Source organism: Dasypus novemcinctus, chromosome 16, assembly GCF_030445035.2.
Source record: "Dasypus novemcinctus isolate mDasNov1 chromosome 16, mDasNov1.1.hap2, whole genome shotgun sequence".
Lineage (NCBI taxonomy): Eukaryota > Metazoa > Chordata > Mammalia > Cingulata > Dasypodidae > Dasypus > Dasypus novemcinctus.
The window spans coordinates 65,206,956-65,222,679 of NC_080688.1; the positions used below are offsets into that span (position 1 = coordinate 65,206,956).

General features: G+C 49.3%; 1 protein-coding gene and 1 pseudogene across 1 annotated transcript in view; both read right to left on the bottom strand.

Moving 5' to 3' along the window:
* DYM (dymeclin) overlaps nt 1-15,724 on the bottom strand; it is a 542,345-nt gene that overhangs the window by 13,032 nt on the left and 513,589 nt on the right. The gene's annotated exons all lie outside the window — the stretch shown is intronic.
* On the bottom strand, nt 8,016-12,479 carry LOC101444930 (transcription factor SPT20 homolog pseudogene; annotated as a pseudogene).

Here is a 15,724-nt window from a genome sequence, read left to right on the forward strand (position 1 = left end):
GCACGTGGGGCTCCCCTACGCAGGGGGCACCCCTGCGTGGCAGGGCACTCCTTGCGCGCATCAGCACTGCGCATGGGCCAGCTCCACATGGGTCAAGGAGGCCCGGGGCTTGAACCGCGGACCTCCCATGTGGTAGGCGGACACCCTATCCATTGGGCCAAGTCTGCCACCCTGAGCCCTAATCTTGATGGTGATGGTGATGATGATGATGATGATGATGTGTCTGTGTGTGTCAGTGTGTGTGTGAGTTGTAGGTTTGTGCGTTTGGGGGTCAAGACAACTGACCCAAATGCCCCAAACCAACCACTCCACTGTGTGCCAACCAGCCTCTCCCTTCCCAGAATTGCTGAGTAGGAAAGAGCTGGTGCCCAGGTAGCTTGAGGGGGTGACAGAGATGCCCGTCACCCAGATGAGGAGGGGTGTCAGACCGGAGGGAGTGGCAGCGTCCAGCAGACTTCACGGCCAGGGCGGGGGAGGGGGTTGTGTGGCTGCCCCTCCCCAGCCCCCCAGCAGCTTCCGGGAGAAAGGAGTCATGACCGCCTAGGAGGCAGGGGCCGTGGGTGGATGGGGGCGAGTGAAGCCATTCCTCCTCTCCCCCGGCCCCAGCGCCAGGCTGCGCTTCGTCACCCCATATCCTGGGCCTCCTGCATCCTCAGCCACTGCCTTAGGCGGTGCCAGTGCCAAAGCCAGGGCCTCTGAGAGGCGGCTTGCTGTGGCTTGGGGCAGGGGTCTATGACTCCCGGGTTCCCCAGGAGACACCTCACCCACCCCCTGGGCTCTGGGAGGCTCTGTTCTCCAAATCCCCTGGATTTCCGCGGGCCCAGGGGGCCTGGAATCGTCCTTCCCCCCTCTGGGGAGACTTGGATACTCAGTCCTGCCTCTCTTGAGGTCGGACCTGTTCCAGAGGTTTCTGCACAAGTCCACAGGGCTGTATCATCCCCGTCAAAGCTCAGCAGGTCTGAAAAGGCTCCTCGTCTTCTGGCCTCACCTGAAACGGGGCCATGAATGCCGTCCTCCCATTTCCTGGCCTGGCCGTCTTTGCCTTCGCCCCTTTCTTGTCTTGTCAGCGGGAGCCGAGCCTCCTCACTTCTGAGCGCGCGCAGCCTGGCCGGCCAGCAGGAAGGACACTGGTTCTGCTGACGGGCAGGCTGGGTTTGAGCCCCTGCAGTTTCTGTGGGATCCGGGGCCCAGAGCCCTCTTGAAACCTCAGTTTCCCCTCTGGGAACTACGGTCAGCTCACCGGTTTCAGGGTTGGTGGGAAGACTGGACATCATGTTTTAAGGAAAGAGCCCAGTGAGGCGTCTGGGCCAGAGTGCCTGCCCACGGGGCTTCCGGGCCCCTTGCCCTCTCCACTCTCATTTGGGCCTTCGTCTGTCTCGTCTGGGCGCCCTCCCATATAGCCATCTGTTCTTCTGTGACCTTTGCCAAGCCATGCCCCAGCCTGGAAACCCCAGAAGGCTGGTGACTGTCACTCCACTATCGGAGCTGCCCACCCCACCTTCAGGGATGGATCCTGACTTTCCTCCCACACGCCCCTCCCAGGGTTCCCTCGTGGAACCCCCACTTCTCCGAAGTGGACAGACCCTGTCTTTTCCTGCCTCTGCCCGGTGGAGCACCCAGCTCCCCTCGCCAGAGCAGCCTCCCTCATTTCCTCCCCAGCCTCCCAGCAAGGAGCAGCCCGCACCCCTCTTAGTCTCCCAAGGGGAGCTGGAGAAGAGCTGGGGGGGATCGGAAGCTGCAGCATCAACAAGGAAGCTCTGACGCTCTAGAGAGCCTCCAGGTCAAAGCGAACTAGCTCGAGGGATGACCAGCACGCCCACCACGCCCCAGGGCGGGACACGTCTTCCCTGCCCAGTGGAGGGCAGAACAACGGTGGTGGACACAACCGATGACATCTCTGCAGCTCCAGCGGGGGCCCTGCTTACCTCTGGAGAATTCTGTGACTCCACCTGCAAGTCAGAGGGGCAGGGCCCTGTGGAGGGCATCTTGCTGTGCCCGTAGGAGGTGCCCGCCAGGCCTGGAGGGCACTGCCTCCCTCAGTGGCCGAGGGAACAGCCTTGCCAGGCGGACAAAGAGGGAAGCCACGGAGGGCCCAGAGGAGACTGTTAGTTTGGGGAGCCTGGGAGTCAGAAGCTGCCAACAGCTACCCTGGTTGTGCCCCAGCCAGGAGGGCTGAGCCTCGGGAGCGGCTCCAGGCAGCGCACGGGGGCTGTGGGGATGTGAGGGCCTGAGTCCCAGCCTCAGGTGTGCCAAGGACAGCAGTGTGGGTTGTGCACTGCTTAACTCCAGGGGGCGCCACACACACAGACTTTACAGACTGACGTGCGGGCTGAAGTGCCATGTGATAGCTCCGATGATCACACACACGTGTGCACACACACAGCGTGAGTCCACATTTCCTCTGCTCTGCTTGAAGACGGCAGTGGCAAAATAAAGGGTGCCTGGGGCCTGGGTGCCTTTGTCCTACACCAGCTTGGCCCTGGACCGCCCCTTGCCTTTGTGCTGGCCAGGCCCTCCCTCCCGGTGTCCTCTATGTGGACCTGCCCCGCCTGGACCCTGAGGCACAGCTGGAAGGTGCCCTTACAAGGGAGGCTTCGCTGGGCCCCGGGCAGCTTCCCGCCAGCATCCCCTGCCCCTCCTGTGGCGGCAGTCTCTTCCCTCCCACTGGCTCCTTCCTCTTGGTCTGAGAACATGCCCAGGTCTCTCTCATCTTAAAAACCTGCCCTTCCAGGTTCCTGATAAATACGCAACATGAGCTATGTATTTATCAGGCTCTAAGTGCTGCATGGGTTTAATCTTCATGACCGCTCCGGGAAAAGATCAATTATTACAACTGTTTTACAGGTAAGAGACTGAGGCCCTGAGGGGCCACCGTCGGTAAGTGCTGGAGCTGGGATTCAAACCCAGGCGTCTGTCTCCAAGGCCTGTGCTCTTAGAACCACTGTATTTTCGGAAGTGGATGTGGCTCAACTGATAGAGCGTCTGCCTACCATATAAGAGGTCCAGGGTTCGGTACCCAGGGCCTCCTGACCCATGTGGTGAGCTGGTCTACGTGCAATGCTGCCGTGCGCAAGGAGTGCCAGGCCATGCCGGGGCATGCCCCGCGTAGGGGAGCCCCATACGCAAGGAGTGCACCCTGCAAGGAGAGCCCTGCGTGAAAACAGCCTGCCCAGGAGTGGCGCCGCACATGAGGAGAGCTGACGCAGCAAGATGACACAACAAAAAGAGACACAGATTCCCGGTGCCACCTGACAGGAATGCACGTGGACACAGAAGAACACAAATCGAACGGACACAGAGAGCAGGCAATGGGGGGTGGGGGGTGCGAAGGGGAGAGAAATAAAATAAATAAATAAATAAATAAAAAGACCACTGCATTTTACTGCCTTTCTTCTTTTAACTTTCTGGAAAGAGTAGTCTCCAGTCATTGCCCCTGCTTCCTCCCGCTCCACTCACCACGGGGGGGAGATATTTTTCAAAGACAATGGCGACAGTATTTCCCGTCCCCTCTTCTGCAGTGTAACCTTGACCCTCGTCCATGGAGAGGTGGACTCCATATTCTCTCTTCTGGAATCCAGGCGGGCTTGTGACCAATAGCACGAGGCAGAAGTGACGCTGTGTGATTCCTGAGGCGAGGCGGGAGAAGGCGGCGCAGCTCCCGCCTCGTCTGCTGGGACCCTTGCTGTTGGAGCCGTGAGGCCCCTCGTAAAGGAGTTCACCTACCCCGAGGCCGCCGTCTTGTGAGCGAGGCCCCGCCTGGTGCAGGTGCTCTGGTGACAGGCTCAGCGGAGGGCCCAGCCGACAGCCAGCCTCGACCGCTGGGCCTGTGGGCGAAGACACTTCCAGAGCGTGCTGGGCCCTAGCTGTTGAGTCAACTCAGGCTTTGAGTTTTTCTAGCAGAGGCCTCAGACATCATGAAGCAAAGATAAGCCACCCCCTCTGCGCCCTGCCCAAACTTCTGACCCACAGAATCCACGAGCACAATACAACGGTTATTTTGAGCCGCTAAATGTTGGGATTATTCATTATATGGTAATAGAGAAATGGAACTGCTGCCATTTCCTCCCACCCCACCCCTTCACAGAAACTGCCCTCACTGAGGCTCCTCATATTTCTGGGTGGCCAAATCCACTGGGCTCATTTCTGCCTGAACCTCCTTCCCCTCTCTGCACCACTTGGGCCTTTTTGAAAAGGCTCTGTCCCTTGGTGTGGCTGACACTACCTTCCCTTCCAGTTCTGCCTCCTCCCTTGCTGCCTGTGCCTCAGTTCCCCTCGTGGGGTTCCTCTGCCAATTGCCTCTTTTTTTTTTTAAAGATTTGTTTATTTATTTCCCCCTTCTCCTCCCCCTCCCCCCACCCTACTGTTTTTGCTGTCTGTGTCCATTCCCTGTGTGATCTTCTGTATCTATTTCTTTTTGTTTTCTCTTTTTCACTTTTTCTCCTCTAGGATTCACGGGGATTCGATCCTGGGGAACTCTGATGTGGAGAGAGGTTCCCTGTCACTTGCACCACCACAGTTCCTGGTTTCTACTGTGCTTCACCTTGATTCTTCTTTGTCTCTCTTTTGTTGCATCATCATCTTGCTGCATGACTCACTTGCGCAGGCACTGGCTCACTGAGTGCGCACTTGGCTCACCACGTGGGCACTCGCTCACCATGCGGGCACTGGCTCTCAGTGCAGGCACGCTTTCTCTTCTTCTTTTTCACCAGGAGGACCCAGGGATCAAAGCCAGGTCCTCCCACATGGTAGGTAGAAGCCCTGTCACTTGAGCTACATCCACTTCCCTCAATTGCCTCTTTCTCTCTTTTTTTAAAGATTAATTTATTTCTCCCCTCTCCCTTCATTGTCTGCTCTCTGTGTCCATTTGCTATTTGTTCTTCTGTGTCTGCTTGTATTCTCATTAGGCGGCTCCAGGAACTGATCCTGGGACCTTCTGGAGTAGGAGAGAGGTGATCATTCTCTTGCACCACCTTAGCTCCCTGACCTGCTGTGTCATCTTGCTGTGCCAGCTCTCTGCCTGGGCCAGCACTCCTGTGCGGGGCAGCACTCCTGCGTGGGGCAGTATTCTGCACAGGTCAGCACTCCACATGGGCCAGCTTGCCACATGGGCCAGTTTGTTTTCATCAGGAGGCCCTAGGCATTGAAACCTGGACCTCCTATATGGTAGATGGGAGCTCAATTGCTTGAGTCACTTCCGCTTCCCTCAATTGCCTTTTTAAAAAAGTTTTATTTATTTATTTATTTCTCTCCCCTTCCCCGTCCACCCCACCCTAGTTGTCTGCTCTCTGTGTCCATTCGCTGTGTGTTCTTCTGTGTCCACTTGTATTCTTGTCAGTGGTACCCGGAATCTGTGTCACGTTTTGTTGTGTCAGCTCTCCATGTGTACCGCACCACTCCTGGGCAGGCTGCACTTTTTTTGCACTGGGTGGCTCTCCTTACGGGGCTCACTCCTTGCATGTGGGGTTCCCCTACATGGGGGACACCCCTACGTGACACGGCACTCCTTGCACACATCAGCACTGCGTGTGGGCTAGCTCACCACATGGGTCAGGAGGCCCTGGGTTTGAACCTTGGACCTCCCATGTGGTAGGCAGATGCCCTATCCATTGGGCCAACTCTGCTTCCCTCAATTGCCTCTTGAATGTGGGTATTTCCGGAATCTTGGCCTTAGTTTTATGCTTATAGCCCAACATATAGAACCCCCAAACTCATGTGTCCGGTGCACATTATATTCCCAAATGTGTCCATGGACATATCTTCTCGGCCACTCCAGACTCTTGGCTCTGGCCTCCCTCTCCTCTAGGGCTTTCTGTGGCCAGGAAGCGGACCCCCCCACCCAGCCCCATTCATCTGTTCTCTCTGCAGGCATCATCCGAGCACCGCGTTCTCCAGGCACTAAGCTGCCTCTGGGAAGCAGTGGTGAGAAGTTCTGGTAAGGAAAATGGTACAAAGGGGGGACACTGAGGACTAACCCAAGTGGCAGCCATTGCCATGTCCCACTGTAACCCCTCAGGGCTTCCTGAAGTTTTTCCTTTGATGCTCCATCAACCTGCTCAAGGGCGTCTTGCCCAGACTAATCTTTTTCTCACCCTGGTCAACAAGTCATTCACACCTAAAAATGTAAGAACAGCACCCACCGCTTCCAGGCTGTCCCTCTCTCTTCCCTGGCTCTCATTGCTCTCGCCGTGCCTCTGTGTGTGGACATGGTCTTGTGGCTCCTTCTTCCACGTCGGGGCTAACCATTCTGTGGCCTATGATGGCATGTTCCTGAGCATGCATGTCCCTGAGGTCCGCTGCTGCCTCAGGGAACCGCCCCAGTGGGACAGATGGACATTCCACAGGCAACAAGGCAATGCACAAGATACACTCAGGATGAAGTAAGGGGCGGAAGAAGCAATGGGGGACCGCTTTAGGGACAGGCAGGGAAAGTCCTTTGAGGGTGTGGATGGGGGAGTTGGCCACCAGAGGACCTGGGGAGGAAGAGACCAGGGAGGGGGACTTGGTGTACAGAGCAGGCTCAGCAGCTGGGAGAAGCAGAGGTTGGCTGGAGATGAGTCTGACGGGGGCTTCAGGGAAGGGGGAAGAATGGACCAGGCTCCCAAGCCAGAACTGGCCGTCCTGGGGCCCTGGTTTGGGTGTGAGAAGGTTTGTACGTGTGCGTATGTGGTGGGGAGGGGAGCATTGCCTGGCGCACGTAACAGGAGAGGAAGCAAGGAAGGGTAGTGAAAAATGATGTTGAAGGTGAGACCAAACTGGGGGCAAACTCAGCGATGGCGCCTGGGTTCCAAGTGGAGACAGGAGAAGGGGTCAATATGGGTTTGGGGGCTGGCAGGGGCTTCAGATCAGGCTGCGCTTCCCATCCCGGGCTGGGAGGTCTTCAGAGCTGCTCCTATTACTTCCCTAGCTGGCTCTGAAGCACTGCACTGCACCCTCACCCCAATTCCTGAAGGCTGTTATTTTTTCTAGCACAGCGAACCTGGATATCTTCAAAATACACCCCCATTTTAGTCTGCCAAAGGGGAGCCAACGCAAAGTACCAGAAATGTCTTGATTTTTATAAAGGGTATTTGTGAGGAAAAGCTCAGAGTTCCCAGGCCATGAGAAGTCCAACTCAAGGCACCCTAAGAGGTGCTTTCTCACCAAAGCCAGCTCCTGTCGATCCTGGCGTTGCCACGTGGTGAAGCAAGATGGCCGCCATCTCTGTGGAGGTCTCTGCTTTCCCTCTAGAATCTACCATCTCTTGGAGCTCAGCTGTCAGCAGCCAGGGCTGTCTTTTACTGGGCCTTCTATAACGGTCTCGGCTGCTCCGCTCTCTTCCCAAGTTCAGCTGTGAGCTATCAGGCAAATAACAGGGCTGGTCTCCCTTTGACCTGCTCTGTGGGCCCAGCTTCCTAGGGGCTTTGACTGAGGCAATCCTCCCTCTCACACTGCAGAATCAAATACGTACGCTCTCTTTTCCCTCTGTCTGAGTCTCCCTTGATATCAGATCTAGCAAGAAGGCTTTATTCAACATGAATCACTGATATACTCCAGCCAAATGGGATTCACACCCACAGGAATGGAGTAGTTTAAAACATAATTCTCTTGGGAAGCGGATTTGGCTCAACTGATAGAGCATCCGCCTACCACATAGGAGATCCTGGGTTCAAACCCAGGGCCTCCCGACCTGTGGTGAGCTGGCCCACCTGCATTGCTGATGCACGCAGTGCTGAGGCCACACAGGGGTGCCCCCTGAGTAGGGAAGCCCCATGTGCAAGGAGTACCCCCTTCAAGGAGAGCCGCTCTGCATGAAAAAAGTGCAGCCTGCCCAGGAGTTGCACTGCACACATGGAGAGCTGACACAGCAAGACGACGTAACAAAACACAACACAGATTCCTGGTGCTACTGACAACAATGCAAGCAGACAAAGAAGAACACACAGTGAATGGACACAAAGATCAGACAACTGGGGTGAGGGTGAGAGGGGAGAGAAATAAAAAAATAAATCTTAAAAAAAACCAAAAATATAATACTCTTTTTGGGATTCATAAAATAATTTTATTAAGTGCCACACACCCCCCTAAAAAAAACCTCACAACAAAGAAAGTCCAGGACCGGATGGCTTCACAGGTAAAGTCTACCAAACACTGTAGGAAGAATTAACATGAATCCTGCTCAAACTCTTCCAAAAATATAAAGAGGAGGGCACACTCACTAACTCATTCTACAAGGCCAACATTACCCTCATACCAAGCCCAGATAAAGATACCACAAGAAAAGAAAATTATAGACCAATATTTCTCATGAACATAAATGCAGAATACTAGCAGAATACTCAACAGAATACTAGCAATCAGAATCCAATAGCACATTAAAAGAATTACACACCATGATCAAGTGGGATTTATCCTGGGTATGCACGGGTGGTTCAACATAAGACAATCAATTACTGTAACACACCACATTACCAGAACACAGGAAAAAACCCACACGATCATCTCACTGACGCAGAAAATGCATTTGACAAAAATGCGCACCGTTCTGCTTTGCCTTGGAAGTGTCATAAATTTGTAGTTTTAGTGTTAACTCTGCAAAAGTATCTGTAAATACATTTTATAGTAAGGACAGACTAACATCAAAACAATTTCAAAAACTTGGGAAATTTTTACTGTTGGGCTTATAGTAAATGAATTGATTTTTATGAACTGCTTTTGCCCATATAATAAATGCTAATTTTCACAGGAAACCTGGCCACCTTCATGATTATGATAAAAGTATCAGGTGAAATACCAAAAGAAGATAATGTACAGGCAGCAGTGGATTTCTCTGACAGTGTTTCTCAAAAGCGATAACATTTATTATCACATTAAAGAAGTGTGATGTATTTGTGGAATCAGGGCTATTGGGTTTAAAATTTTGGCCAGTCGGAATTCTAGATAACCAACCGCTCCTGAATGAGACCAATGCTTTCTTTTATATTGACTATCTTAATGAGTTTAAGTAATCTATCTCTGAATTTTAAAATAAAACATGAGTATGAGAAAATTGGATCTTTGATATATTGAGTTAAAAAATATCGTAGAACAGAAATATGTAAATACATATATTGAATGCTCAAGTACTTTCACAGGTTTGGCTTGTTTCCTGATAAAGTTCTAAGACATTAGGGAAGGGTTACTTCATACAAATGAATGGAATAAGCAACTAAATGAGGCCTCAAAATTGGCCTTTGATTTTAAATATTTAATTTGTTGCTATAAACCTTGTCAATAAAAACAATAAATCAGTAATGTTTAAAAAAAACACTTAGAAAACTAGGAATAGAAGGAAATTTCTTTAAGATGACAAAGGGCATATATGAAAATTCCACTGCTGACGTCATACTCAGTGGTGAAAGAGTGAAAGCTGGCCCTCTCGGGTCAGGCACAAGGCGAGGAGGGCCACTCTCACCACTGTTATTCAGCATTGCACTGCAAGTTCTAACCAGAGCAAACAGGCAAGAAAAAGCAACGAAAGGCGTCTAAATGGAAAGGAAGAAGTGAAACTTGCCCTATTTCAGATGACATGATCCTAAATACAGATAACCCTGAAAAATTCACAATGCTAGTAGAGCTAATAGGTGAATTCAGCAAAGTGCCGGGGTACAAGATCGGTACCCTGAAATCGCTGGTGTTTCTATACACTACATAGTTTTCTTTTCTATACAATCTGAAGAAGAAATCAAAGAAAAAAATTTCATTTACGATAGCAACTAAAAGAAACAAATATCTAGGAATAAATTTAGCTAAGGATGTAAAGGACTTACACATAGGAAACTACAAGACCTTGCTAAAAGAAATCAAAGATGATCAAATAAATGGGAGGACATTCGTGCTCAAGGATTGGAAAACTAAATACTAAGATGTCAATTCTACTCAAAGCATTTACAGATTCAGTGAAATCCCAATAAAAATTCCAGCAGCCTTCTTTGTAGAAATGGAAAAGTCAATCATCAAATATACCTGGAAGGGTGAGGAGCCCCTAACAGCCCAAGCTGTCTGGAAAAAGGAGAACAAAGTCAGAGGACTCACACTTGCCAACCTGAAAACTTATTCCAGAGCCAGAGTAATCAAACTGGCACAAGGACAGACATACAGACCAACAGAACTGAACTGAGAGTTCAGATATCAGCCCTCACATCTATGGTCAATGTTTTCTCATTAAGTCATTTCCCTGTTTTTAGTTAAAATCACAGGACTGTGCTTCTGTATAAAGTTTGTACATCTAGCAGCGTAAAATGCTGAAACATTAAACAAAACCAAAAGAATGAAAAAACTCAAAATCCCTTTGAGTCAATTCTCTTCTGTTTTCAGAAAAGAGGAAAAATATATAAATAATGCAAAAATCAGAATTTGTAGTGGCTGGCGTGCCTCTCTCCATTTTACTTTTGGACTGGCTGGCTGTATGCCAGTGATGACGTAGCTGAGCTGTTTTGTTCTGCTGCTGACGTGGCCATTTGATGCTACAAGAACCAGCACCTGTTGCATCCGTTGTTGCTGCTTGGGTGCAGAGGAGAGCTGGAGTCTGCTGAGGAAAGCTTTGCTCAGCTCTGTTCTGGGGCAGCCCAGTGGCCTGTGAAAACTTCCCACTCCGGTAAGGTTAACAGCAGGCGCCTGCCGAGCGGAGGAGGCCTATTCTGGACTGACTGAACCTTGTTCAGAAGCCTGTTCCCTGGCTGTTGAAGACTAGAAGCGGTGGGTGCTGAGGTGGTGGCTGTGGAGTAAACAGAGAGACTTGCTGCTGCTGGGGCTGCAGTGTTAAAAATGAGTGAACCACCCAGAAGCTGAGTCGATGAAACGGCCTGAGACTTGGAAATGTTTTCTAAGCCAAATGGAGCCCCCGCTTGAGAAGGTATCTCCAGCTCACCCGGCCCTGCACTTGGCAGCAAGAAGGTCACGCGGATTTATTCCTGCAGGAGTTATGGCCCCAGGCGTCCAGCCCAGCGTGGTGTCTGAACCGCTCCTCAAAGGCTGGGCCCCCCCAAAGGGAGCCTGCTACACTGATGAAGTTAAGTCCAGCAGAGCTGGCCAAGGCCTGGGTGGCCTCAGTTCTTTGTGATGAGCTGGCAGGTGACAGGGCGGCTGGAAAAAGCACGCTGACTTGACGGAGAGCCATGGATGACTTCTGAGCAAGACTTGGTGGCTCAGAAGTAGGCGGAGGAGTTGGAACTTTAAGAAAGCTGCTTGCCTGCTGTGGAGTAAAACAGTCACCTGAGGAACTATTTCCTGAGCTTGAGAGGAGTTTCATGGGTGGCCCTTGATGTTCCACTCCCTTCCCCAAAACCGAAGACTGAACCGACACATTCTCAGACTGTTCTGCTTCTTTCCTTGGAGAAAATTGACTCAGACTGGCTGAGCCACTGGAGCTGTGTGAAGTCTTGACTGCACATTTGGTTCCGTTCTGAACTAATTCGTGGTACTGCCTGCCTCCCTCTCAACATCAGTCTTTGGTCCATTGTCTGTGGAGAAGTGTGGGACAGACGCCTGGCCGTCACCCCCTTCATCTTTGTATGGCAGCGTTGTACCAAGTGCCTGCATAGTGGTCAGCTTTGTTTTCTGATACTGATTACCAGCTCCACAGTCCAATCACAATCAGCTTTTGCATCATGGGCTGGCCGGACTGTCGCTGATGAGGCATCAGGTTTGATAGACTTTTCCACTTTAGCGTATTTCTCTACATCCATTTCAGAAGTTATGGCCAAATGACAGGGACTCCATTGCCACATATCCATGCAAGTTCCTGCTTTAGAAATTTGGAGGTCGTAATGCTGATCTGTTTTTCTTTCTTTTCTTTTTTGGAAGAAATCAAGTAGTTTTAGCTGAGGAGGAGGTGGACAATGAGCTAGAACCCTGCTGTAGATTCTGAGAGGACCTGGAATAGCGCCCGGAACATGGTTTCATCAGGACATTGTTCATCTTTTTCTTGTTACAGAGCAGACTGTGTGCAGTGGAGTTTACTGCACTAGAAGGAGCAGGACAGCCGCTTAGCTGCAGCTAAGATCAGGTGGCTTGCAAGCAAAAGTATGCTCTCCTGGGTCCATTTATGGTTCTCATTTGTTACTGAATGTGCATCACAGATTAGAGTCCGCATTGTTGGACCTAAGGGAATATGTTTCCTTTGGTAATCAGGAGAGTTCATCGAAGCAGGCTGCCTCTAGTCATGTATTTCTGATATGACACATTCACAATGAATATTAGCCTGAGATTCTTCCAGGACATCAACCAAAATAGGAGATAATTCTTCTGCATCCAAGTATTCAAGTAATGCCCCCTTTTCATAAGGCAGTCAACTTGTCAAAGAATCGGATCCACTTTTCCCCCAGAGCATTAGAGAATATCCCTCATTTCCTGGGTACAGGTGGGCCACTAAATGTCTCCTGCATAACAAGCTTTTTGAACAATTTCACACTTCTTAATTTCTTAACTTTAGACTTTTTTCTACCTTCTTCAATATATGCCATCACATTTGAAAAATACAGAGTTTCTTCCAGTGGATAAGCATTTCCTTTAGGTCTCTGTCAGGCATTCTCAATGACTTACATCAAAAATCCAAAGCTAGTTCTGAAGTTTGTTGTACTGTGCTTTGAAATAGAGGTCCACAAAGAAGAGAAAATGTATGCGTGTGATTAAGTCTTTAACATCAATCTTATAGTACCACGCAGGCCACCACTGCACTGGGCCTTGTGACAGAGCTGCTGGCTCGGCTGGAATGTGATGTGCCAGGCTTGGCCCTCCACAGCTGGCTGCATGCCCATCTCTCAGCTGAGAGGTCCTGTGGTGTTGTGGCCTATTAATTTTTGACAAAGGTGCCACATCCACTCAATTGGGAAACAATAGTCTTTTCAACAAAATGGTGCTGGGAAAACTGGATCTCTATATGCAAAAGAATGAAGGTAAACCCCTACTTCACTCCATATACAAAAACTAATTCAAAATGGATCAAAGCCCTAAATATAAGAACCCAAACTATAAAACTCTGAAAGGAAAACATAGGGAAGCATCTTCAGGACCTTGTATCAGGCAATGGTTTCTTGGAATTTACACCAAAAGCATGAGCCACAAAAGAAAAAAATAGATAAATGAGACTTCATCAACATTTTAAAAATTGTGCATCAGAAGACTTCATCATGAAGTAAAAAGACAGCCTGCGGAATGGGAAAAAATATTTGGAAACCACATATCTGATAAGGGTTTACTATCCAGAATATGTAAAGAATTCTTACAACTCAACAACAAAAAGACAAACACCCTGATTAAAAAATGGGCAAAAGGCTTGAATACACATTTCTCCAAAGAAGATATACAAATGGCCAAAAGCACATGAAAGAATGCCCAAGGGAAGCGGATGTGGCTTAGGCAACTGGGCTCCTGCCTATCACATGGGAGGTTGCTGGTTCAGATCCGATGCCCCCTAAAGAAGACAGCGAGTTGGCCTGATGGGCAGGCGTGGCAAGCTGGCACAACAAGAGATAGAAAAAGAAAAAACATAATGATAGACATAACAAAGCAGGGAGCAGAGGTTCCTGGTGCCTCCTAAAGAAGACAGTGAGCTGGCGTGGCAAGCTGATGCAACAAGACAACACAAGAGACACAGAGAGGAAAAACATAATGAGAAGCACAATGAAGGAGGGAGCAGAGGTGGCTCAAGTGATTAGGCACCTCCCTTCCACTTCAGAGGTCCTGGGTTCAGCTCCCAATGTCTCCTAAAGAAACAAGGAAGACGAACAGACACAGCAAGTGAAAAACAACAAAGGAGTGGGGAGACATAAATAAATACAATAAATATTTTTAAAAAAAGATACTCACCATCACCAGCCTTTAGGGAAATGCAAATCAAAACCATAATGAGATACCATTTCACACTCAATAGATAGAATGGCTACTATTTAAAAACAAACAAATTTGGGAGCAGATGTAGCTCAAGTGATTGAGTGCATGCTTCCCATGTACAAGGTCCCAGGTTCAATCCCTGGTACCTTCTAACAACAAACCAAACAAACAAAAATAAACTCCAGGGAGTAGGTGTAGCTCAGTGGTTGAGTGCCCACTTCCCACATAAGAGGTCCTGGGTTTAAACCTTGGCCCCAGTACCTAAAAAACACAAAACAAAACAAAACAGAAAATTACAACTGTTGGAGAGAATGTGGAGAAATAGTAACACTCATTCATTGTTAACAGGAATGTAAAACGGTGCAGCTACCATGGAGCACAGTTTGGCTGTTCCTTAGAAAGTTAAATAGAGAATTGCCATATGACCCTGCAATGCCACTTCTAGGGATAGACCCAAAAGAAAGCAGGGACTTGAACAGATATTTGCACACTGACATTCATAGTGGCATTAATCACAATTGCCAAAATATGCAAACAACCTAAATGTCCGTCAACCGATGAATAGATTTTTTAAAATGTGGTATGTACATACAACTGAATATTATTCAGCCATAAAAGGCATAAAGTTCTGATACTTGCAAAATCATGAATCTTGAAGACCTCATGTTGAGTCAAATAAGCCAGACACAATAGGACAAATAGTGTATGATCTCACTGATATGAAATAATTAAAATAAGCAAATTCTTAGAGTCAGAAACTCAGAGAGTTAGAAACTAGAATATAGATTACCAGGTGCTGGGGTGGGGGTAGGAAGTGGAGAGTTAATGCTTAATTAGTACAGAGTCTGTCTGGGGTGATGGAAAAGTTTGGTAATGGATGGTGGTAAAGGTAGTACAACATCGTGACTGTAATTAACACCACTGAATTACATATTTGAATGTGGTTAAAAGAGGAAATTTTAGGTTGTATATATGTACAAGAATAAAAAATTTTAAAAACCCATAGGACTGTACAACACAAACAGTGAACCCTAAAGTAAACTATGGACTATAGTTAATAGTACAGTTATAATAATATCGTTTCATCAGTTGTAATAACAAAGGTACCACACTAACGCAAAGTGTTACTAACAGGGAAAACTGTGTGTAAGGGTGTATATGGGAACTCTGCATTTTCTGCATGATTTTTCTGTAAACCTACAACTTCTGTCATTTAAAAAAACAACCCCTCACCCACCTCCCAAGATGCTGTAGCAGCAACAGCTATGCCACGAAAGGTGCCTCCCCCACTCTCAAGTATGTCATCCATTAAAATTCCAGTTTTACAAACTTGCTCTAAAATTGCCCAAAGGACATGGAAACTAGCCCTGCTTTGAAGATGTGTGCATTTTGGAATGGCTGCCTCAGTCAACATCTGGTTTCCTGCTCTCTGGGCTGCAGGGGAGGCTGGGTCTGGGCTCCCGCGCTCTGGTGGGGGTGGGGCCGGCAGAGGTGGACACCCCTGCTTCGCCAGTGCCTGTCTTAGGTAGCGGCTTGCACTGGGGTGGGGATGGGTGGGGTTGTGGGTCTTGTGGTGGGATGGGTCTTCCTTCTTAGAACCCTCCTTTTAAGGTGTCCCCTGCTTAGCCCAGCCCCATTACTGGACTCCTCATCGTTGTCTGGCCTTGGTAGAGAAACATTTTTCCCAAAAGAAAGCAGGATGGCTGCCTGGAGGAGGCTGCATTTACATTTGGTCAATGGGCCAAGTTCTCCTCAGGGGCAGCCCAGACAGGAGCTCTGCCCTGGCCATGTGCAGAGCTCCTTCTGTGCCTCCTGGTGCCATCAACAAGACAGCCTCTGGCCACAGAGCCCCACCATGCCAGGCTGTGGGCAGAGC